This window comes from Rattus norvegicus, chromosome 1 (assembly GCF_036323735.1).
Source record: "Rattus norvegicus strain BN/NHsdMcwi chromosome 1, GRCr8, whole genome shotgun sequence".
Lineage (NCBI taxonomy): Eukaryota > Metazoa > Chordata > Mammalia > Rodentia > Muridae > Rattus > Rattus norvegicus.
In genome coordinates, this window is record NC_086019.1 from 90,221,362 (window position 1) to 90,244,624 (window position 23,263).

The window sequence follows — 23,263 nt, forward strand, 5'->3', positions numbered from 1 at the left end:
CTGACTGATTTTTAAATTAAAATTGCTCACTGATGGTTTCCTCGAAGTGTTTATCACCCACAGAATTCTGAAGTGGACGCTTAAGGGTTCTTTGGAAAGTCAGTTGTGTTGGATGGTGTTTTGCTGGGGCAAACACATGAAGGAATGTTGTTCTGAAGCAGACACAGGAGAAAGGATGTTCTGCTATAGCAAGCACGTGAGAGGACACGTGATTCTTTGCTAACAACACACATGTATTGGTTCACCTTACCTTACATTGTGTAGTTGAGCTGCATCAAAAAAACTTCTGGTGGTGTGCTGCAGTTTCTTGCTGCTTCCAGGGGCTCTGGCTGATTGACAACGTATTCTCCTTACCCTCTCCCTTCCTGGTGTTTGTTTCAGCTCCCATCCTCCCTTTGAACAAGACCAATGGGACCCCTGTCTCCTGAAATGACCTGACTGTATCCTGGCCTTGGAACTTTCTTCATCACAGCGGGAAGCCCCGGGGTCCCCAGTGAGGACATTCTTCCTTTTGGGACACAGCCGGTTGCCCTCTCTTTGTAGTGTTGTCTGATGTCTATCAAGTTGTATTTACTCCCACAGAAAGGAACACAGGTTGCTCTTGCGGGATGCCAAGGGGCCATTTGACTCATGACTGACTTGAGAACTGTCCTGTTTGTATGTCATCTATATTGGGACTTTCTTTGGACCTGCTCTTGGTATAAACAACGTCGCGCAGGCTTTTACTACAATTTAAACCTTAGGACGTTTGCTGAGGCAGTCTCCAGCTAGCTCATCTGTCTTACTCCACCTCCTATTGCCTGCAACCTGCCATGTGGTTGGCTCTGTACCTTTCTGCTCCATTGTGGTTCTGGTCTGTTTGCTTCTGTGTCTGCTTTTGATACCCTGCCTCTGTCTTCTTCTTCTGGGTCACTCTCTCTGCCCAGAAGTTGTGCCTTCTTCCTTTCTGTAGTCCCTGAGTGACTCGCCACAAAAAAAAAAAATGTTGCACCACAAAAGCCGTCAAAGTAGCAGCGGGCCCCTCCTCCTTGCCCCAGCTTGTGGCCATAGCAGTAAAATGTTCCACAGGCGCTTTCACCTCCTATCTTTAGCCTACAACCAAGACAGGAGCTGGAGGAGCTGTCCATGGTCGCCCACAGCCTTTCGGGCCTCAGCGAGAGCAGCTTCCGCTCAAGAGCTCTCCTTCACAGTGGCAACCCCTTTTCTGCCTCAAGGGGCTTGCCAGCATGAGGATCTGTCTTTCCTGAAACACCGCTGCAGGAGCTGGAGCTGTCCACAGTGGCAGCATCTCTTCTCCAGTGCGCGCGCGCGCGCGCGCGCGCGCGCGCGCACACACACACACACACACACACACACAGAGTAGCCCCACAGAGATAGCGCCTCAGCAAAAGCTGGTTGCAGTCAGGAAGGACTTCCCACCCTTAACGCATGGGCCCAATGCAGGGAAACGGGGTGAAAACAAGCCACCGATTTCTGAGCAGAAAACCCAATTCCTGTGCTTTCCACAAAAACCTACTAATCCCTGAGCAGGAAAACCTACCAATCCCTGAGCAGGAAAACCCACCAATCCCTGAGCGGGAAGCCCACCAATCCCTGAGCGGGAAGCCCACCAATCCCTGAGCAGGAAGTCCACCAATCTCTGACACATACAGCAGTTCCCTGCTCCCAGGAGCAGAAGGCAGCCATCCCTGGATTCATTTCTCCTCACCCTGGACCCTCAATAGATCTCTTTCATGGGATTTTCCGTTTGGTGTGACTACTGTTGGAAGAAGCAAAGAGGAGCGGGGCTGAGACTCCTGACCTCCTTGGCTCAGCTGGGATCCTCTCCTCTGGGAGCTGCGACACCTACTGAGGTGGCGGCTTCTCAGAGCTGTGTCTCAGGATGCCCTTCCATCGGGATACCTTCTCCCCTCAGAGCTGTGTGGTTCCTGGGCTTCTGAGTTCCAGGATAGCCTTCCATGCAAGCAGAAACACACTTCCTGCCCAGATATTGGCCACTGTCTCATTCTTAAAACCAATCAGTAGCAAGACAGTCTCTGATGCAATTCTAGATTGGCAGGTGAGGAAGGACAAGTATGTACAAAATAGAAAACCTGGTGATAAGCCATAGAAATGATATTACCAAAGTCCCGGCAGCATTTTAGCTCTCTGCCAGTACAGAATTAACAATGGGAAACTCAGAACCACGCCTTCACACAGTGAAGAAAAGGCTACACAGGCAGACACCATCATAGCCTCTGTCCCAACGACAGACATGCAGATCCATTTGTCTCAGAAGGAGCGTCGTGTTCTGAGCATGAAAGAGATGACATGTGTGTCCTGGGAAGGGTGGGGTCCCGCGATGAGAGGTCGGGTGGCCATGTCTGCAGGGGAAGGTTCAGGAAGACACCGTGTGAGTGTGGATGGAGCTGTGGCCTGCTCCTGCCCTGGCTACCCGCAATGAGAAGCTTCTGTAACTCTCCTGTTGCATTTGTCTGTGGAAGACCCTCGAAGGGAGGGGGGTGCACAGGGCCGCTGACAGCACAGGCTGAGGAACCGGCAGCTGCAGGACATCAGGTAACCGGGAGGAACTGTTAGATCTGTGGAAACAGAGGCTGTAAACAGGCTCTTTCTCCACCTCCTTAGGCAGCACTGTGTTCATTTCAAGACTTCATGTGATGAGCGTTAGTGCGTCCTGATGTGGCTTGTGGCACAAAGGCCCGGTGGGCCCAGCTGTTCCTGGAGCACTGGGCCAGTGCTGAGTACTGAAGTCTTGTCAAGCACTTGACGTCGATACTAATATTAATAAAACGATTTTATCCTAAGTGCTCCTTATGTTTGTTTTCCCGTACAGGAACAGGAATATTGGTGGGGGAAAGGACCAGCTTGATTCACCAATTGCCGGCTTTTGGGCATTTCCAGGGGACCTGACTGTCTGAGAATGGGGGCGCCAGTCACTTGGACACTCACAGACACCTGAGGCGGCTCTGCAAGATCAAACAGCTTGTTCCAGCGCTGTGAGTCCCGTGTGTGGCCCTCACACGACTATGCCCCACACTTTCTCAGTGACACTTCCGCACAGCTGGGGTTTGCATTCCAATTGCCATGACTGGTGCAACAGGAACGGCGCCCTGACTGTCAGCACAAACCCTTTCCCTGTAGGATGGTGGCCGGGACTCGCATCCCTTTCCAGCCGTGTAAGCTTGCTCTTTGGCTGGGAGTCAGTGAGAGACAGGCCCATGTGCTGCTGCTTCCTGCTTTACACCAGGACAGGCCTCTTGTGAGGACCTTCTTTGTCTTACTTTGGGTCTCATCGCTGTGAAGAGACACCATGACCAAGGCAATTCTCATAAAGGACAACCTTTACTTGGGGCTGGCTTACAGGTTCAGAGGTTCAGTCTGTTATCATCATGGTGGGAGCATGGCAGTGTGCAGCCCGGCCTGGTGCTGGTGGAGGAAGTGAGAGTACTCCGTCCTGATCCAAGGCAGCCAGGAGAGGAGACTGACACAGGGTGGTAAGAGTGGAGCGATCTGCATTCTTCTACAGGCTGACCTCCAGTTGAGCCTTTTGTTGAAAATGTTATCTTTTTTTTCCACTGGATGGTTTTAGGTCCTTTGTCAAAGATCAAGTGTCCATAGGTGTGGTGGGTTTATTTCTGGATCTTCAGTTCTATTCCATTGGTCTATCTGCCTGTCTGTGTACCAATCCCATGCAGTTTTTATCACTATTGCTCTGTAATGCAGCTTGAGGTCGGGGATGATGATTCCCCCAGAAGTTCTTTTATTGTTGAGTATAGTTTTTGCTATCGTGGGTTTTTTGTTATTCCAAATGAATTGCAAATTGTTCTGTCTAACTCTATGAAGAATTGAGTTGGGATTTTGATGGGGATTGCATTGAATCTGTAGATTGCTTTTGGTAAAATGGCCATTTTTACAATATTAATCCTGCCAATCCATGAGCGTGGGATATCTTTCCATCTTCTGAGATCTTCAATTTCTTTCTTCAGAGACTTGAAGTTCTTGTCATACAGATCTTTCATTTGCTTAGTTAGAGTCACACCAAGATATTTTATGTTATTTGGGACTATTGTGAAGGGTGTCATTTCCCTAATTTCTTTTTTAGCCTGTTTAGCCTTTGAGTAGAGGAAGGCTACTGATTCGTTTGAGTTAATTTTATATTCAGCCACTTTGCTGACGTTGTTTATCAGCTTTAGTAGTTCTCTGGTGGAACTTTTTGGGTCACTTAAGTATACTATGATATCATCTGCAAATAGTGATATTTTGAGTTCTTCTTTTCCAATTTGTATCCCTTTGACCTTCTTTCCTCCTTGCTCTGGCTAGGACTTCGAGTACTATGCTGAATAAGTAGGTAGATAGTGGGCAGCCTTGTCTAGTCCCTGATTTTAGTGGGATTGTTTCAAGTTTCTCTCCATTTAGTTTGATGTTGCTACTGGTTTGCTGTATATCGCTTTTACTATGTTTAAGTATGGGCCTTGAATTCCTGATCTTTCCAAGACTTACCTTGAAGGGGTGTTGAATTTTGTCAAATGCTTTCTCACCATCTAATGAGATGATCATGTGGTTTTATTCTTTGAATTTGTTTATATAGCGGGTTACACTGATGGATTTCCATCTACTGATCCATCCCTGCATCCCTGGGATGAAGCTACTTGATCATGATGATCATTTTGATGTGTTCTTGGATTTGGTTTGTGAGAATTTTATTATTTTGAGTATATTCATAAGGGAAATTGGTCTGAAGTTCTCTTTCTTTGTTGGGTCTTTGTGTGGTTTGGATATAAGTGTAATTGTGGCTTCATGGAACAAATTGGATAGTGTTCTTTCTGTTTTTATTTTGTGGAATAGTTTGAAGAGTATTGGTATTAGGTCTTCTATGAAGGTCTGATAGAATTCTGCACCAAAACTCAATTCCAAGTGGATCAAGGACCTCCCATAAAACCAGACACACTGAAACTAACAGAAGAGAAGGTGGGGAAGAGCCTCAAAGACATGGACACAGGGGAAGTTTTCCTGAACAGAACACCAATGGCTTATCAAGAATCAACAAATGGGACTTCATAAAATTGCAAAGTTTCTGTAAGGCAAAGAACACTGTCACTGGGACTAAAAGGCAACCAACAGACTGGGAAAAGATCTTTACCAATCCTACATCTGATAGAGGGCTTTGGATATATCCAATATATACAAAAAACTTAAGAAGTTAGACTCCAGAGAGCCAAATAATCCTATTTTAAAAATGGGGTACAGAGCTAAACAAAGAATTCTCAACTGAGGAATAATGAATGGCCAAGAAGCACCTAAAGAAATGTTCAACATCCTTAGTCATCAGGGAAATGCAAATCAAAAATAATTCTGAGGTTCCACCTCACACCAGTCAGAATGGCTAAGATCAAAAACCTAGGTGACAGCAGATGCTGGCGAGGATGTGGAGAAAGAGGAACACTCCTCCATTGTTGGTGGGATTGCAAGCTGGTTCAACCATTCTGGAAATCAGTCTGGAGGTTCCTCAGAAAATTGGACATAGTACTTACCTGAGGCCTAGGTATACAACTCCTGGACATGTACCCAAAAGACGTTCCAACATATAACAAAGACACGTGCTCCGCTATGTTCATCACAGCCTTATTTATAATAGCCAGAATCTTCAAAGAACTCAGATGCCCTTCACCAGAGTAATGGATACAGAAAATGTGGTACATCTACACAATGGAGTACTACTCAGGTATCAAAAACAATGACTTCATGAAATTCTTAGGCAAATGGATGGAACCAGTAAATATCATCCTGAGTGAGGTAACCCAATCACAAAAGAACACACATGGTATGCACTCACTGATTAGTGGATATTAGCCCAAAAGCTAATATCCTGAGTTCAATTCCCAGCAACCACATGGTGGCTCACAGCCATCTGTAATGTGGATCCAATGCCCTCTTCTGGTGTGTCTGACGACAGCGACAGTGTACTCATATACATAAAATAAGTTATTTTTTAAAGATGTAAAACAGGATAGAAGAGGGCACTTTATCCCTTATAGTTTCATTGTAGTTGCTATCATGGAATTCATTACAATAGGTTAAAGAATGACCTCAGTTTTCTGTGCCATCTAAGAAAGATCAGAATAAAGCAGACTTAGGTCAGGAGAGACCTGAGAGGCGGAATGCTGGATTACAAGCGTTCACAATAGAGGAAGGAAAAAGTTTCTTCCTGGTAGGAAACAGGGCTTGACGGTGGCTGGAACTCCGCTCTCTGGTTGCCTGTGAGATGCCTGACAGCTCTTTCTGCCAAGGCCCCACCAAAAGCAGAGCAGCAACAGCTGAATTTCAGACCGCCAGGCGGGGCGCCATCACTGCAGCATGAGATAACACAGCCAGCCCACGACTTGCAAGTTTCTGGTTTCTTTGCTTGATTTTTCTTTAAATGGCTTGTTGTTTGTTTGTTTGTTTGTTTGATTGTTTGATTGATTGATTGATTTCCTAATAGCAGGACTAACTCAATATTAAAGGCCCCTTTATGGGAAATGTTTTGTTGTTATTTTCCCTAATAGTGAGAATTACCCATTAACAATGCTCCTTTCACAAGAGAAAAATTTAGGGTGATCTAAATTTCTAGTCCAAAACTAAAGACAATCAAGGCATAAATTACTAAGCCAATGCAGTTTAAATTTCCAAAGGCATTAGTCACATTTTATGGTTTTACCACTGGCTGATTGAAATACAGATACATTAGAAAAAAGGTTTGGTGAAATAAAGAGAATTTTCCCCTGTTGGGCATTACACATGCTCCTGAAAAAAAAATAAAAAGAAGAAATTCTGTTAATTATCTAGGATATAAGAGGTTTACAGCAGATTTATCCACAAAAAGTACAAGTCAGAAGGGATCAATTACAAACTCTTAATGATTTTCAAAAATTGCTGGGAGATATTGGCTGGCTATGGCCCACAATGGCACTAAGTACTCAAGAACTAAGTCATTTACTACAAACCTTGCAAAGTAATTCAGACTTACGTAGTCCAAGCAAATGCTCAACGGAGGCTGAGAGAGAATTAGCTCTGTAGAAAGAGGTCCCAGGATGCTTGCACCCCAAGCTGGATTGGACTTTAGTTATTTTGCCCGTCACACATTCTCCCACCTTAAGCAGAGAGAAGATAATATCTTAGGATGGATGGATTTTAGCACATAAACACACTAGAATATTAAAATCCTGTGGAGAAAATCTTTCTGATCTGAAAAGGAAAAATAAGAATTCGTCAATTGATATCCTAGTAAGAGCACCAGTGGAAGGGGAAGCCCTGGGTCCTGCTAAGACTGAACCCCCAGTGAACTAGACTATGCGGGGAGGGTGGCAATGGGGGGAGGTTTGGGAGGGGAACACCCATAAGGAAGGGGAGGGGGGAGGGTGATGTTTGTCCGGAAACCGGGAAAGGGAATAACACTTGAAATGTATATAAGAAATACTCAAGTTAATAAAAAAAAATAAAAAAAAATATATTTATTGAAAATAAAAAAAAAAAAAAAGAATTCGTCAATTGAAGTTGGGGATTTAGCTCAGTGGTAGAGCGCTTGCCTAGGAAGCGCAAGGCCCTGGGTTTGGTCCAAAAAAAAAAAAAGAATTCGTCAATTAGCAAAAACCAGCCCAGCAGAGATTATGACACCTTGTACTGGCGCTGAAATGACCTAACTGTGGGAATCAGTGAGGACTGGCAAAGAGCTTGCAGTGATTTTTCAGAAGAAATTAACAACAAATGCCTCAGGAGCAAGCAGCTTCAGTTTATAAAAAGAACTAATTGGATTCTCACTTGTATAGTGAGAAGAATACCAATTTCTAAACCTCCTATATTTTATACAGATGTCAATAAATCAGAAATGGCAGGTTATAAGTCGGGAAATATAAGTAGTTCAGAACATATTTATTCCAAAAATCAGAACTATATGCTATCCTCATGGTTCTATTAGATTTTCCAGACTCTCTTTTTTTTTTTTTTTTTTGGTTCTTTTTTTTCGGAGCTGGGGACTGAACCCAGGGCCTTGCGCTTCCTAGGCAAGCGCTCTACCACTGAGCTAAATCCCCAACCCCTTTCCAGAATCTCTTAATATAGCTACTGACTTTCAGTTTGCACAAAGAGGTTTTTTTTTTAACAAATAGAAACTGCTGAGCTGATTCAGAGCTAAATGGATTATTTATACACATACAGCATGCAATTCAAAACAGATCATCCATATATATATATATATATATATATATATATATATATATATATATATATATATATATCCCACATCTGGTCTCACACAGGTTTGCTAGGAAACGAGGAGATAGGTCAATTACTAAGAGGAAATGTCTTAGAAGCTTGAAAACTTCATAAAACCCATCACATAAATAGTAAAAGTTTAAGGAAAAATCTCCTGTAACCATGTAACAAACCAAGAAAATTATAAAAATGAATGGTCCTGCCTACTCTATTTAGTCAAGCTCCATCCCCTGCTGGAAGTCACCTTAAAGGCACCCAAAGAAATGAGCGTTGGCAGACAGGTGTGCTTTACCTTTGCAGAATTTATCACACAGTTGATGCCTGCGGGGGGTTTCAATTGGCTTCAGCCTTGAGGTCTGAAAAGGCCGAATCTACCATTACACACTGATGAGAAGTGATGGCAGGCTTAAGGCTGCCTTACAGATCAAGACTGAGAATATTCTGGCACGGGTATCTCTTAAGGCTCAACACATTTTCAAATATTATAACAGGACATGTTACGGGTGTGCCTTACAATCCCAAAAGTCATGTAATAATAGGAAGGTCGAAAACCGCTTCAAAGGAAAAGCTCATGAACGGAGGGGAGGTTATGAGACTTCCAGAGACAGACTACCTAATGCTTCATTTACTTTAATTTTTTTTCTTTTTTCTTTTTTTTTTCGGAGCTGGGGACCGAACCCAGGGCTTTGTGCTCGCTAGGCAAGCGCTCTACCGCTGAGCTAAATCCTCAACCCCTACTTTAATTTTTTTAAAATATTAATGAGACAGGTAGCACACCTGCGTAAGAACACTGGCTTTTAGAAAGGACTGCTGAATCAAATCACCCTGTCGACCTCAGAATGGAAGTCAGGAAGTGTGCTGCACTGGCAAAGAAGATACGCTTTTGTTTCAAGAGGAAGCAAAACCCTATGAATTCTTCCGAAGTTATCAAAGGTTAGACTTGACGGTGGGAGAGCTCCTGAAAATCTTGGCTCCTAACATGAAAGATACAAAGAGAGAGACCCAGAAAAAACGACATAACAGATGAGATAAATGGCAGTCCCTCTTCTTGGGGATAGCTAAGACACCAGCTGAGACATGAATGTCTCTGGAGAAGTCAATGAATTTTTTTTGGCTACCTGGTTCTTGTAACTCACATGCCACCCTTCCTTATTGCATGGATGGGGGTTTATATTACTGTTTGGTGATTTGTTCAAACAGACTTGTAAGACTGACAGATGCGTTTCATCTGCTTAGAGCAGAGAGTCGCCATTAGCTGATAATGTGCACACTGCACATTCCCTGCATGTGTTAATACAGGGATGTCTTTACAATGTTACGTTTAAAAGTCCATGTGCTTTCAGAGCAAACTGAAAAGACAATTCACTGAAGACAAAGCAGCTAGCCCCAGGGGATCCAGCCTCACGGACTGCCTCAAAACTTGGGTTTTCTCAAAAAATTGTATCCAGGACAGTTTCAAAGTGTCTAGCCTCAAACAATGCTTTCTCAGTCATACCCTCCACTTCCCCATCCCACAGAGCCTGAACAGCAAGGGAAGCAGTCAGATCTCCCAAGACGTGACCAATATCAGTTTCTAGCCCTGTCCCCCCAAATGCTGTTGCCCCAGACTGCAGGAAGCAAATTTAAGAACATAACACCATCATTCCTGACAGGCGTGGTTAGTGACTTCCGGTCCTTCAGTGGCTCATGGGTGTTTGTTGTTGTTCTGGAGGATTGGTTACAAGTTGCTATTTGTCAGGGTCAGGGAAGAAAAAAGAAATCAGGGACTTCTTTCTCTGTCTCACCTCCCCCTCATCCTTCTTTCCCTCCTATTTAGTGTAGGGGCTAAAAGGGGGGGGGTGAATCAGGACATAAAGAGATGAAAAGGGACAAAGATGGGGGGATGGATATTGTATCGCCTATCAGACGAGAAAAGCAACAAATCTCAAATACTTTAGATTGATAGGAATTTTTGTATGATGATAAAAACTTAATGTTATGTTTGCTGCACCATACTTTTTATATGATTCAGCTCTTGTTTAACTTGTATGTGAATATTCAACTCCTTTCAAAATGTAATGCAAAGTTCTAGTCTTATGAAAACTACTACGTAAAAGTGTTAACAATAATTAAGAAATACAAGTCAATAGTCATCTATAAACAATCGAGGGGTTGGGGATTTAGCTCAGTGGTAGAGCGCTTGCCTAGCAAGGGCAAGGCCCTGGGTTCGGTCCCCAGCTCCGAAAAATAGAAAAAAGAAAAAAACAAAACAAAACAATCGAGTCTGTAGTTGTGTTAGGCACTAATTTAGTTAGTTACAGAAATAAGCTTTATTTAGCCCCTGTGTATGTTTTCAGTGTTAAGCAGAAAGTCAACAGTTAAGAACGAGCAATGTTTGCCTACTTAGACATAGTTTAGATAAATGGGTGGTCCTCAAACACGTCAGGGGTCTACAGAACACAATAGTTCAGATATTTATATAATAAAAGGCTTTTTTTGACAGAGAGAAACATCAGCTCCTGAAGCCCTCCGTTCTCCTCCAAAGAGGGTGATGGGTAGCGCAGAACCTCCACATAGAGTTTGCTTCAAATGTAGCAAAGATGGACACTGGACGAAAGACCGCCCCTTAGCTCGACTGCTGACTGACTGCTCTCCCAACTGTGGGTAATCAGGAAACTGGAAGCTGGTTGTTCCCCTTTGCCAAGACAAAGTAGGACAGGCCATCAAAGTTCCTACTTCCCAGAGAAGTCTGTCAGACCTACTTGGCCTAGCGGTCAAAGATACATGCCCCACCAACATGGAGGACCCTTTGGTGACTGTAAAGGTGGCCATTAGTCCCTGTCATTAGTACTTGAACTGCTTGCCCTGCCCTTCCTGTTTACTCAGATTAAATGTATCCTTCTCAGGTCTCTGATGGGGTTAAAGACTAGATGGTTACAGTCTTACAGTTTTCTGTGTTCTCAGATTCAAAAAAGAAAACTGACAAGAGAGATATGACGCTTCAGAGGTAAAGGTTGAGAGACAAAACTTTAAATAACTTAGGACCTAAGAAAGTGTTTTAGGGTCTAAGAAGATGTTTTATGTGAAGCCGTAAGTGTGATAAGAAAGTGATTTAGGTAGAGAACCTTAAGCTCACCAAGATGGGATAGATACTTTTCCAAGGTTGCCAAATACAAACAGACTGGACACAGTAAATGTAGCATTTCCTTGATAGTTCTCATATTGTTCTTATTGTATATCATTTGTTAATGTTACAGATGAAGCAATTTCTTAGATTAAAAGCAGATGTTGGGATGACCTTCCTTTACATTGTATTAGGTTGTGTCTCTGTATTTCCTTTCATATTTTTCCTTAATTTATTTATTTATTCATTCGCTTTATATCCAAATTGCAGCCTGCCCCCTCCTGGCCTCTCCTCACACAGTCCCTCTTCCTCCCCCTCACTTCTCATGAGAGGGGAGGACCCCTGGGCATCGTCCCACCATGGCACATTATGTCACTATGGGACTAGGCTGTACTTGCCACTGAGGCCAGCTCAGTTAGGGGAATGGGATCCACAGGCAGGCAACAGATTCAGGCACAGCCCCAGCTACAGTTGTTGGGGAACAATATGCAGACCAAGCTTCACGTTTGCAGCATATGTACAGGGTGGGGGCTAGGTCCCGCCCATGCTCTCTTTTGGTTGGTGGTTCTATCTCAAGGGTCTAGGTTAGTTGAACCTGGTGGTCTTCCTGTGGAGTTCCTACCTCCTCTGAGTACTTGAAACCTTACCCCAACTCTTCCCCAAGATTCCCTGGGCTCCATCTAGTCTTTCACCCAAAGACAAAAAAATTCTAGCATCTTCTCAGCATCTCATGGAACCATCTCCAAAACTGACCATATACTCAGTCACAAAGCAAGCCCTGCCACATACATAAGAAAATTGAAATGACCCTTTATATCTGGTCAGAACACCGTGGATTAAAGCTGGACTTCAACAATAGATACAACAGAAAGCCTACACACTCGTGGAAATTGAACAACTCTGCCAACCAATGATCACCGAGTCAGGGAAGAAATAAAGAAAATAAATACCTCCCCAAATACAATGAAAATGAAAGCACGACATAAACTTGTGGGATACTAGTGAAGCAGTGCTAGGAGGAAAGTTCATGGCACTAAGTGCCCTCATACTGAAATTAGAGAGTCCTCATACTAACAATTTAAAAGTAAGCTGAAAGCTCTAGAAAAAAATTAAGCAAACACACTCAAGAGGAGTAAACGGCAGAAAAGAATCAAACTCAGGGCTGAGATCTATTACAAACATAGAGAAAAATACAAACCATCAACCAAACCAAGAGCTGGTTCTTTGAGAAAATCAGCAAGATTTTTTTTTTCCAGAGCTGGGGACCGAACCCAGGGCCTTGTGCTTGCTAGGCAAGCGCTCTACCACTGAACTAAATCCCCAACCCTAAGATTTTCAAACTAACTAAAAGGCAGAGAGGCAGTGTCCAAATCAATAAAATCAGACATGAAAAGGGAGTCATAACATGGCCACTGCAGAAATTCAAAGAATCATTAGATCTTACTTCAAAAGCCTGTACTCCACAAAATTTGAAAATTTGAATAAAATGGATGATTTTTCTAGACAGATACTCCTTACCAAAGTTAAATCAAGATCAAGTAAACTATCAAAATAGTCCTATGGGGGGAGGATGGGGAGGGGAACACCAATATATTAGGGGAGGGGGAGGAGCTAGGGGGATGTTGACCTGGAAACCGGGAAAGGGAATAACAATTGAAATGTAAATAAGAAATACTCAAGTTAATAAAGATAAAAAAAATAGTCCTATAACCCCTAAGGAAATAGAAGCAGTCATTAAAAATCTTCCAAACCAAAAGAGTCACTGGTCAGACAGTTTTACACAGAATTCGACCACACTTTCAAAGAAGAGCTGATACCAATACTCCTAAAACCATTGCACAAAATAGAAAAAGAACGAACATCACTAAATTCATTCTGTGAGGCCACAGCCACCCTGATACCTAAACCATACAAAAACCCAACTAAGAACGAGAACTTCAGACCAATTTCCCTTATAAACATTGATGCAAAAATTCTCAATAAAATACTCATAACCACACACAAAAAGCAAAGACCTCGTCCACTGTAATCAAGTAGGCTTCATCCCAGGAATGCAGGGGTGGTTCAGTGTACAAACGTCTACCAACGTAACCCAACGTATAAGCAAACTGGAAGAATAAAAGCACGGGATCACATCATTAGATGCTGAAAAAGCTTTTTTAAAAAACAATCCAACACCCCTTTGTGTTAAAAGTCTTGGAGAGATCAGGGATACACAATAAAGGTAGCATTGAAAGAGCCAATAGCCAACCTCAAATTAAATGGAGACAAGAAAAGGCAGTCCACTCTCTCTTTACTTCTTCAGTGTGGTGCCTGCCGTCCTAGCCAGAGCAATCAGACAACTAAAGGAGATCAAGGGGATACTGATTGGAAAAGAAGGCATCACAGTATCGCTATTTGCAGATGATATGATCGTATACATAAGCAACCAAAAAAAAAAAATCTACCAGAGAACCCCTGCAGCTGATAAACACCTTCAGCGAAGTGGCTGGGTACAAAGGTAACTCAAGGGGTTGGGGATTTAGCTCAGTGGAAGAGTGCTTGCCTAGCGAGCGCAAGGCCCTGGGTTCGGTCCCCAGCTCCGGAAAAAAAAAAAAAAGAAAGAAGAAAAGAAGAAGAAGAAAAAAAAAAACAAAGGTGACTCAAAGAAATCAGTAGCCCTTTTTATGCAAATGATAAATGGGCTAAGAAAAAAGATAGGGAGGCAACACTCTTCACAATAGCCACACGTGATATAAAATAACTTGGAGTGACTCTAACCAAGCAAGGGAAAGACCTGGAAGACAAGAACTTGAAGTCTCTGAAGAAAGAAGTTGAGGTCGATATCAGAAGATGGAAAGATCTCTCATGCTCATGGATCGACAGGATTCACACACTGAAAATGGCCGTCTTACCAAAAGCAATCTCCAGATTCAATGCAATTCCCATCAAAATTCCAACAGAAGCCTTTACAGACCTTGAAAGAGCAATTCTCAACTTCATATGGAAAAAAAAAAAACAAAAAGAAAAAACAAAAAAAAAAACACCGAGTCTAGCTAAAACAATCCTGAAAAATAAACTTCTGGAGAAATCACCATCCCTGATCTCAAGCTGTATGTACTACAGAGTAATAGTAACCCCATGGTATTGGTATAGAGACAGGTTGGTAAATAGAATCAAACTGATAACCCTTAAAGAAACCCACACACCTACAGACACTTGATTTTTGAAAAAGAAGTCATACATTGGGGCGGTGTGTGTGTGGGGGGGGTATCTTCAACAAATCGTGCTAGTCTAACTGAATGTTTGCAAGTAGAAGAATACAAATAGATCAATATTTATCTCTTGTTGTGGATTTGGATTAGTGCTTCCATTATGGGTTCCCAAAATTGCACAGAATTCCGCACATGAGACATGTCCCGGGCTGGTTCTGATTGGTAAATGAAGTTGCCAGCGACCAATGGCGGGAAGACAGAGGCGGGGCTTTAGAATTTGTGGGCAAGAGGACCAAGGAAGAAGCTGATTCATTCAAGAATCTAGAGCATTGGGGCGGGTAGCAAGAACTTGGCACCGCTGCCACTGGGGAGAGTCATGTAAGGGGAGGTAGTGACACTAAGGTCTAGTTCCATAAATGGTTTTTGATTGGTTAATAAAGAAGACCGGGAGCCAGTTGCTGAGCGGAAGGTACAGGTGAGACTTCTGGGTCTCAAGAGGAAAAAGAGATGCAGGGAAGAGAAGGGCTTTTTTTTCTGCCATGCTTGGGAACGAGAAGAAGACGGCAATCACGTAAGATCTCGGGACAGCCAGGGCCTGTGGCTCCGCTGCGGGAGGGTTGTCAGAGATGTTTGGCAGAGGCTGATTGGAACAGACCACTGAGTTTGTGGCAGAAGGAGAGAAGGAGATGGTGTTTTGGTAAGGGCGCACATTTCCAGGCAGAAGGTATCTGCGCCCAGCAAGTGTACCATGAAAGGCAAGCTGTAAAGTGACAAGCTGAGTGTGTGTCCTTTACCGGCAGATTCAAAGGTCTCGGGTGGGGCTGGCAACACGACCTCTCCCCGGAGCAAGGGTCTCGGGAGTGGGATGGTGGAGCGGAAAACCCCAGGAGCAAGGTGGGTAGAGACAGAGGCCCGGTTGGGGCTGACCGCCACCGGTGCCAGGAACCAAGCGGGGCAAAGGTGGGTAAGAAAGAAAAACTGGGTCAGTGCTGGCGGCACCCATCCAGCTAAGCCCGGTGGAACAAAAGGGAAGCAGGAGTGGGCTGGTAGTGCAGCAGCTCCCAGGCAAAGGTGGAAGCTGGCTTTTCAAACTACACACAGCAGAGTAGAGCGGTTTAATCCACTACAGCAACAATCACCCTGCACAAAACTCAAGTCTAAGTGGATCCCAGACTTCAACCTCAAACTGGAAACACTGAATCTGATAGGAAAGAAAGTGGGGAGTGTCTTGATCGCATTGGAACAGAAGACCACTTCCTGGACAGAACACCAATGACTCGGGCATTAAGATCATCAATCAATAAACCAGACCTCGTGAAAGTGTAAAACTTCTGTAAGGCAAAGGACAATTCCACCAAGAGGATATTAGTTCCATAGATTGATGCACGGAACTTGGGAGCACTGACTTTCCCAAACCAAACACTATCAGATCTAAAGCCACAGACTGACCCAGCACAATGACAATGGGTGACATCAACACCCAATTCTCACCAGCAGACAAGTGTAGAAGTTTGGTCCCGGTTCTTCCTCCCAGCCCTGTGCTCCCAGAAATAAGAGTCAGACTCAAAATATATTTACAGATACCTTGGCCACATAGCTGGGTTCTAGCTGACTCTATCAAAACTAAAGATAACCGATTGGTTTTAACCTACATTCTGCCACGTGCCACCTGTGCCCAGATGCCACGTGTCTGTCTCGTGTCATCTTTCGGGGCACATCTCTGTTGCCTGGTTTTATCCCAGAATTCTTTCTGCCTCCTGGATTTCCCACTTTCTACTCTACCTGGATGCAGAGGTGTGTCCTGGAAAGAAGATCATCCTACGGTGGGTTTCAGAGAGAGACTTCCCAGCATCCTGTGCTGGCTGAGTGTGGCTTGAGTCTGATGGTTCAGGGATATCTCTAGTCACTTTCTCACTGTTTCCCCTGTGGTCACCTCATCTTCTTCATGAGTTATGAGCGTAACAGAGTGGGTTCCTCAAAAGCATGAGGAGGAGCCACTAAGTCCAAGCAAGTTCCTGGGAGGGAGAGCCAGATCTACTGGGACAAGAATGGAAACCAGTCTGCAAAGTAACTTAATGCTTCAGGGAAAGGTTTCTGAGTAGTCATTGTATGTTCCAATGTCACCCCCTGGTGTTTATTGGGAGAACTGCAGCTCATGTCTGGGCGGTAGCGGAGATGTGACTGGGCTCCAGCTGCTGTGGGCTAACCTGATTCCTGAGCACAGTGGGCTCTAACCTCCAGGCTTCAGGACCATCATTCTTTGCCCTGTGACTCCCGGATCTCCTGACTCCATTCAGTATACCATAGGTTCAGACACACTTTGAGATCTGTCCGAGGAACTCCCAGTTGAGTTGGGAGTGCCATGCTTTCAGAGGACGGTAACAGTGGAAGGACAGTCCTGAGACAGGTGTCCTAAAACATAAGACAGAAGCCACCAGCATGGGGGGTGCTCGCACTTGCTCAATCCATCTCTTGGCTCTAAATCCTTGGATCTCTTTGCATGCATGTGTGGGTGTGCATGTGTGGGCACACAAACACACACACACACACACAGAGAGAGAGAGAGAGAGAGAGAGAGAGAGAGAGAGAGAGAGAGAGAGAGAGAACACAAAAAAGGTTTTGAAAGAAAAGAGGGGGGATAGTTGGGTGTGGTGACACATACCCATAATCCCAATACCTGGCAAGCGGGAGCAAGAGGATCACCACAAATTCAAGGCCAACAGGGTCTATATGTTGAGTTCTAAAGCCTTACCGACACAGATGCAGGTGCTTACAGGCAATAATCAGACCGAGCACGGGGGCTCTATGGAGGAGTTAGGAGAAGGACTGAAGGAGCTGGAGGGGTTTGCAACCCCATAGGAAGAACAACAATATCAACCAACCAGATCCCCCATCACCAGAGCTCCCAGGGACTAAACCACCAACCAAAGAATACACATGGAGGGAGCCATGGCCCCAGCTGCACGTGTAGCAGAGGAACCTTATCTAACATCAATGAGAGGGGAGGCCCTTGGTCCCGTGAAGGTTTGATTCCCCAGTGTAGGGGAATGCTAGGGCGGTGAGGCAGAAGTGGGTGGGTAGGGGAGCACCCTCAGAGAAGCAGGGGGAAGGGAAATGGTATCAGGAATTTGTGAAGGGGAAACCTGGAAAGGGGATAACATTTGAAATGTAAATAAATAAAATATCCAACAAAAAGGGAGAAAAGAAAGATATATAACAAAACCTTGTCTCAAAAGCCAAAGGTTGGGGGAAGAGGTCTAGGAACATGCCTTAGCTGGGCTAGCCTAGCGTGCATGAAGCCCTGAGTTCAGTCTCCAACATATGATCAGGCTGGCTGTTGAAGTGGAAGCTTGTGGTTTCTTTGAAAAGTCAGTTATGTCAAAGAACGTTTCGCTGAAGCAGACACAGATGAAAGGCTGATTTGCTAAGGCAGACTCACGAAGGCACATTTTGCTGAGCAAGCATGTGAGAGGACTCGTGGTGAAGGATTCTTTGCTAACAACAACGCACACATGTTGGTCCACCTTACATGCATGTTGAGCTCCATTTGTTGTGACTCCGTAGAGAGAAATGCACCAAAAAAACTTCTGGTAATGTTAGGTGGCTGCTTACAACTTCTGTAGACTCAGGCCAATTGGCAGAGTGATGTCAGCTGATACAGGCTCAATTGGAGTTTGGCAAAGACAGACCCACGTGCTGATGAGAGACATGTGCTGAGGCAAGACCCGTGAAGGACACGTGTTTGGAGGGAGTATAAATAGGACTCAATGGACGGTGAGAGGGGCTCACTTGCATCGCTAGCTTTGCAACACTTCGTGATCTCTGCTTTGCCAAGAGAGGCCCAGCCGAGAACTTCTCCTGGTGTCCATGAGGGTCCTGATTCCTCCTGCTGACTCGTGCATGCGGAGACTGAGGCCTGGCTGTCCCTGTTATGTGGTGCCACAGCTGCTGATTGTGTCTGCTGTCCCTGATCTACCGAACTGGAATGCTGGTGTATTCATGAAGGATTTGCTAGTGGATCAAACTGCCCCTGCTGGCCTGCGAACTGAACTGCTGATTTCCTGACAACGCAGATGGGATTTGCTCCAAAGAACCATTCCTAAACAGGTCCACTTCCCCCGTATTATCAAAACCTTCCTTTCCCACTACCTCTGGTGGGTGGTGGACTGGACGGGAGGTTAAAGCATTTAAGAACCATCATTAAAAGTAGGCATTGAAATTAAAGCTACAGGGCGTGGTGATGTATGCCTTTAACCCCAATACTTGAGAAATGAAGACAGGAGAATCAGGAGTTCAATAACATTTGTAGCCACTAGCCTAGGCTACATGAGACCCTGCCTCAAACCAAACCAAACCCAAACCACAAGGCGCCGGGGCGTAGTTTCACTAGATGAACAAGGCTCGATCTAGGCCCAGGCTAGGAATACAGCTCCGTGGTCAGTGCACTTGCATGGCATGCACGAGGCTCAAGGTCCTATCACTAACATCAACACATTACTAATAGGAGTATATTAGATGTCTCAAAATGTCATGAAAAACATCATGTTAACAGTAAAGGTTTAATTAAAAAAAAAAAACTTCTATTACCTGGCAACAAGCCAAGGAAGTTATAAAAAGAAAGTCCCACTTGTTCTTTGTATAACCAAACTCCATTACCCTTTAAGGGTAAAGAGATTAAATCTAGCAAATGAATATGCTTCATTATGCAGAATTTGGAAAACTAAGGTTTCTATACGGTTCCATTGATTCATACTCAGGCTTTCAACAAGGCAACTGCGTTGAGTTCTGAAAAGGCTGATTCTGTAATTACAAATGTACTGGAAATAATGGCTATTATGTGGATACCTATAGAAATTAAGATTGGCAATGCCCCTGCATATGTCTCTAGTAAGATGAAGCAATTCTTTGCATATTATAATATAAAGTATATCACAGGTATACCACACAATCCTACAGACAAGCAGTTGTAAAAAGATCTAATCGTACCTTAAAAGAAGTATTTTTTTTAAAAAGAAGGAATAGTAAAGACCCCTCAGGAAGAGACTAAATAGTGCTCTGTTAATTTTACAGTTTCTGAATGATAATGGGAAAGGAACAACAGAGGTTGAGAGGCATTTGGTTATTAAAGCCAAAACCAAAACCAACCTGTGGGATTAAATCAGACTATATAACATAAGAATGTGTTAACGTCAGAAGTCAGTGAATATTTTGCATTGGAAATGCAGACTTGTTTATATTTTCACAGGAAACAGAAAGCTGTGGATCTCATCAAAACAGACAAACTCAGAGTTGAGCAGGGGAGGTTTCTGAGAACCTTGGCCACTGACCCAAAAAGAGGGAAGAAGAGAGCCTGACCAGCTACTGCCTTCCCTGCCAGACGGAGAAGCCTGGACAAGAAGTGTTCAGCACCTGACCACTGACAGGCCGGTGAGCAGGACTTTGGTCTCCTGCAATACAGAGCCACCCACAGGGCAGAGCAACAACGGCCCGTGAGCAGGACTTCAAGACAGACTTTGCCAAATAGTGCCCAAGTCAGAACGGCAAGCCAAAGGTTAATGGAGGTTGAGACGGAAATTAAGAGGCTTCAGTGAGGGGGCTGGGGATTTAGCTCAGTGGTAGAGCGCTTACCTAGGAAGGGCAAGGCCCTGGGTTCGGTCCCCAGCTCCGAAAAAAAGAACCAAAAAAAAAAAAAAAAAAAAAAAAAAAAAGAGGCTTCAGTGAGGAACCCCAAAACATAAGATGTTAGAAGATGACAGTTCAGGAGTAAAAAAGGTTCAGGAAGCAGTACCCAAATAGTGGGAAGAAGAAACATTCCTGTTAGGTATCTCAGTTGTGAATGTGGTCCTGAGAATCAACAGAAAGATCACACCAGACCCCCGAGAACCCTGTCAAAGGCATTGGAAAGAATTGAGAAGCAGCTTCAGAACTGCATAATTAGTAGCTAAAACAAATGGGGGTGGGCAATATAAACTATGTTATGTATCAGCCCTTTGAATAATCTTGTGCTCTTCAGTGACAGCTGGCTCTTGGGCTTCTTAGGGGTGGGGAGGAGAGTTGTTGGAGAGAGGAGGGGGAGGAGGGGGAGGAGGGGGAGGAGGGGGAAGAGGAGGAAGAAGAAGAAGAGGAGGAGGAGGAGGAGGAGGAGGAGGAGGAGGAGGAGGAGGAGGAGGAGGAGAGAGAGAGAGAGAAAAGTAGGATTGGGGAGTAGGCAAAAGGGGTCCAGGATACAGGAGAGACAGAGAGAACGACAGTTGAGAGAAGCTGAGCTGAGCCAGAGAAGATATTGTTAGGACACAGATAAAAGACACCAAGAACCCACAAAGTAACGGGTAAGAATATAAAGAAAAAATCAGAAACAAAAGGCAACATTTTAAAAAGCTACAAAGTAGTATTGAGAGAGCTAAGAAGATACATGCAGGCTTCCTGGGGTAGAAACAAAGAGGCCAAAGGCACAAGGCTTCAGAGTTTCCATCTATCTTAGTTAGAAATTGGAAAGATACAATTGAAAGAAACAAGGCTTGGAGGCCAGTAGACAACAGGGTATCCAGCCCTGGCCAGGGTTGCAGACGGAGCTGAGCAGCAGCGATGAGAAGTGATCTAGTTCTGTGGAGTGAGAAGTCTTGGGCCACACCACCATCCCAGTTTATGGTGTTGGGAACAAGCTAAGGAACTTGGCCTAAGTACTGCCATTTTGTTTTCAAACTCCATTTGAATCATAGGGTGAAATTAGGTTCTAGTTCCCAGGCCCTAGGGGATCTGGAGACTCCACATTCTTCAGATCTACCGTCTGCTTTTTTTGACTATAACACTTCTTTCTCTTGAGCTGGTTCCACTCCCTGGTCAATTTCTTCATTTCCTTGTGCTAATGGACCTAGCAAGCCTGAATGAGACCAAGTATGGGTGATATACAATGCATAATTTCTGTTTCCAATTGTCTGCTCGGCTGTATAAATTATGTTGATTCTGGATTATCAGGAACAGATTCAGCAGTTTCTATATGCAAAGCAACTCCTTCTGCATATTGAGTCAGTGGCTGGGCTGGAGACATGGCTCAGAGGTTAAGAGCACTGACTGCTCTTCCAGAGGTCCTAAGTTCAAATCCCAGCAACCACATGGTGGCTCACAACCATCTGTAATGGGATCTGATACCCTCTTCTGGTGTGTCTGAAGACAGCAACAGTGTATAAATAAGTAAATAAATAAATAAATCTTAAAGAAAAGGGAAAAAAGAAAAGAGAAGAGATGGAAATTATATTAAGAGGTTCAGGAAAATCTAATAAAACCATAAGAGTTGCATACAACTCTGATTTTTTTGAACTGAAATATATGGGCTTTGAATTACTTTGCATTTTTTTCTTTTCTTTTTTTGGAGCTGGGGACCAAACCCAGGGCCTTGTGCTTGCTAGGCAAGCGCTCTACCACTGAGCTAAATCCACAACCCCTAAATTGCATTTTTTTTCCTGACTTATAACCAGCCATTCCCAATTAATCTGCATCAGTATAAAATGTAGGCACTTCAGGACTTGGTATTCCTTTTACAATACATGAGATAATCAAATTAGTTCTTTTATTATCTGACTCTTAGGATATTTACTGTTACTGTCTCCTGTTATTCCCACCCAGGAAGCATTGTGAACCCCAAAAAAACACCCAGGAGCCAATTCCAATGCAATCACACTAGGATCTTTATCCAAGCTCGAGTGTGGGCCTCACGACCATCTCTGATACATCAGGACAGGAGGATGAAGCCCTGAGCCCTCAGAGGGACACGGTTTTATGGGAAACGGCGAGCAAGCGAGGGGGTTTCCAGCCTGACAGGCATCTAATTGAATGACTATTGTAAGCCAACAGGTGGGTGCCATGAACAAACGGTTTGAAAGTACATCTGGGGGCTGGAGAGATGGCTCAGCGGTTAAGATCACTGACTGCTCTTCCAAAGGTCCTGAGTTCAAGTCCCAGCAACACATGGTGGTTCACAGCCATCTGTAATGAGATCTGATGCCCTGAAGACAGCAACAGTGGACTCATATACATAAAATAAATAAATCTTTTTTTAAAAAAAAGAAAGAAAGATAGTACATCTGGAACTATCAGACTAATGCTGATTGGCTGTTGTTAGGAAGTAGCCAGGGAGTAACTCTGGGGTATGGGCCAGGGACAAGCTATGTGATCCTTCTTGGAACTTGGGTACAGCTTGGATTCAGCTGCAGGTCAAGTTCTCAGGCCCCTTTTTCTTTTAAAATGGAGGCCGGTCCCAAGATGGAGTAGGTTTGGCCTCTCAGTCCCAAATAGTTGCTATGAGCTCTTTGCCAGTCTTCATTGATTACCCATAATAAAGTAATCTCAGTACTATTATAAGGACCTATGATTTCTGCTGATTCTATTTCTGACAACTGATGTCATCTTTTTCTTCCTTTTATAATTAAATCAAAAACTGTGATTCCTGGTTGTCAAACTTGGCTACATCTGGAATGAACTACAATCCAGAAATAGAGGGTGCATCTACTATCCAGATCTTGAGTCTGGAAGACACAGGCTTCTGGATGTTGACTTAGGATGACATGCATTTCTTTTTTTTTTTTTTTTCTTTTTTCTTTTCTTTTCTTTTTTTTTTTTTTTTTTGGATCTAGATCTTGAGGTAGAGTGGCAATGAAAAGCTTAGGCCCAGGCAAAGTAGTACACACCTTTAATCCCAGGAGACTGAGACAAGCAGATC

The 23,263-nt window shown here is 44.0% G+C and overlaps 1 pseudogene; it reads left to right on the forward strand.

Moving 5' to 3' along the window:
* LOC102549342 (uncharacterized) overlaps nucleotides 1-23,263 on the forward strand; it is a 91,639-nt pseudogene that overhangs the window by 65,681 nt on the left and 2,695 nt on the right.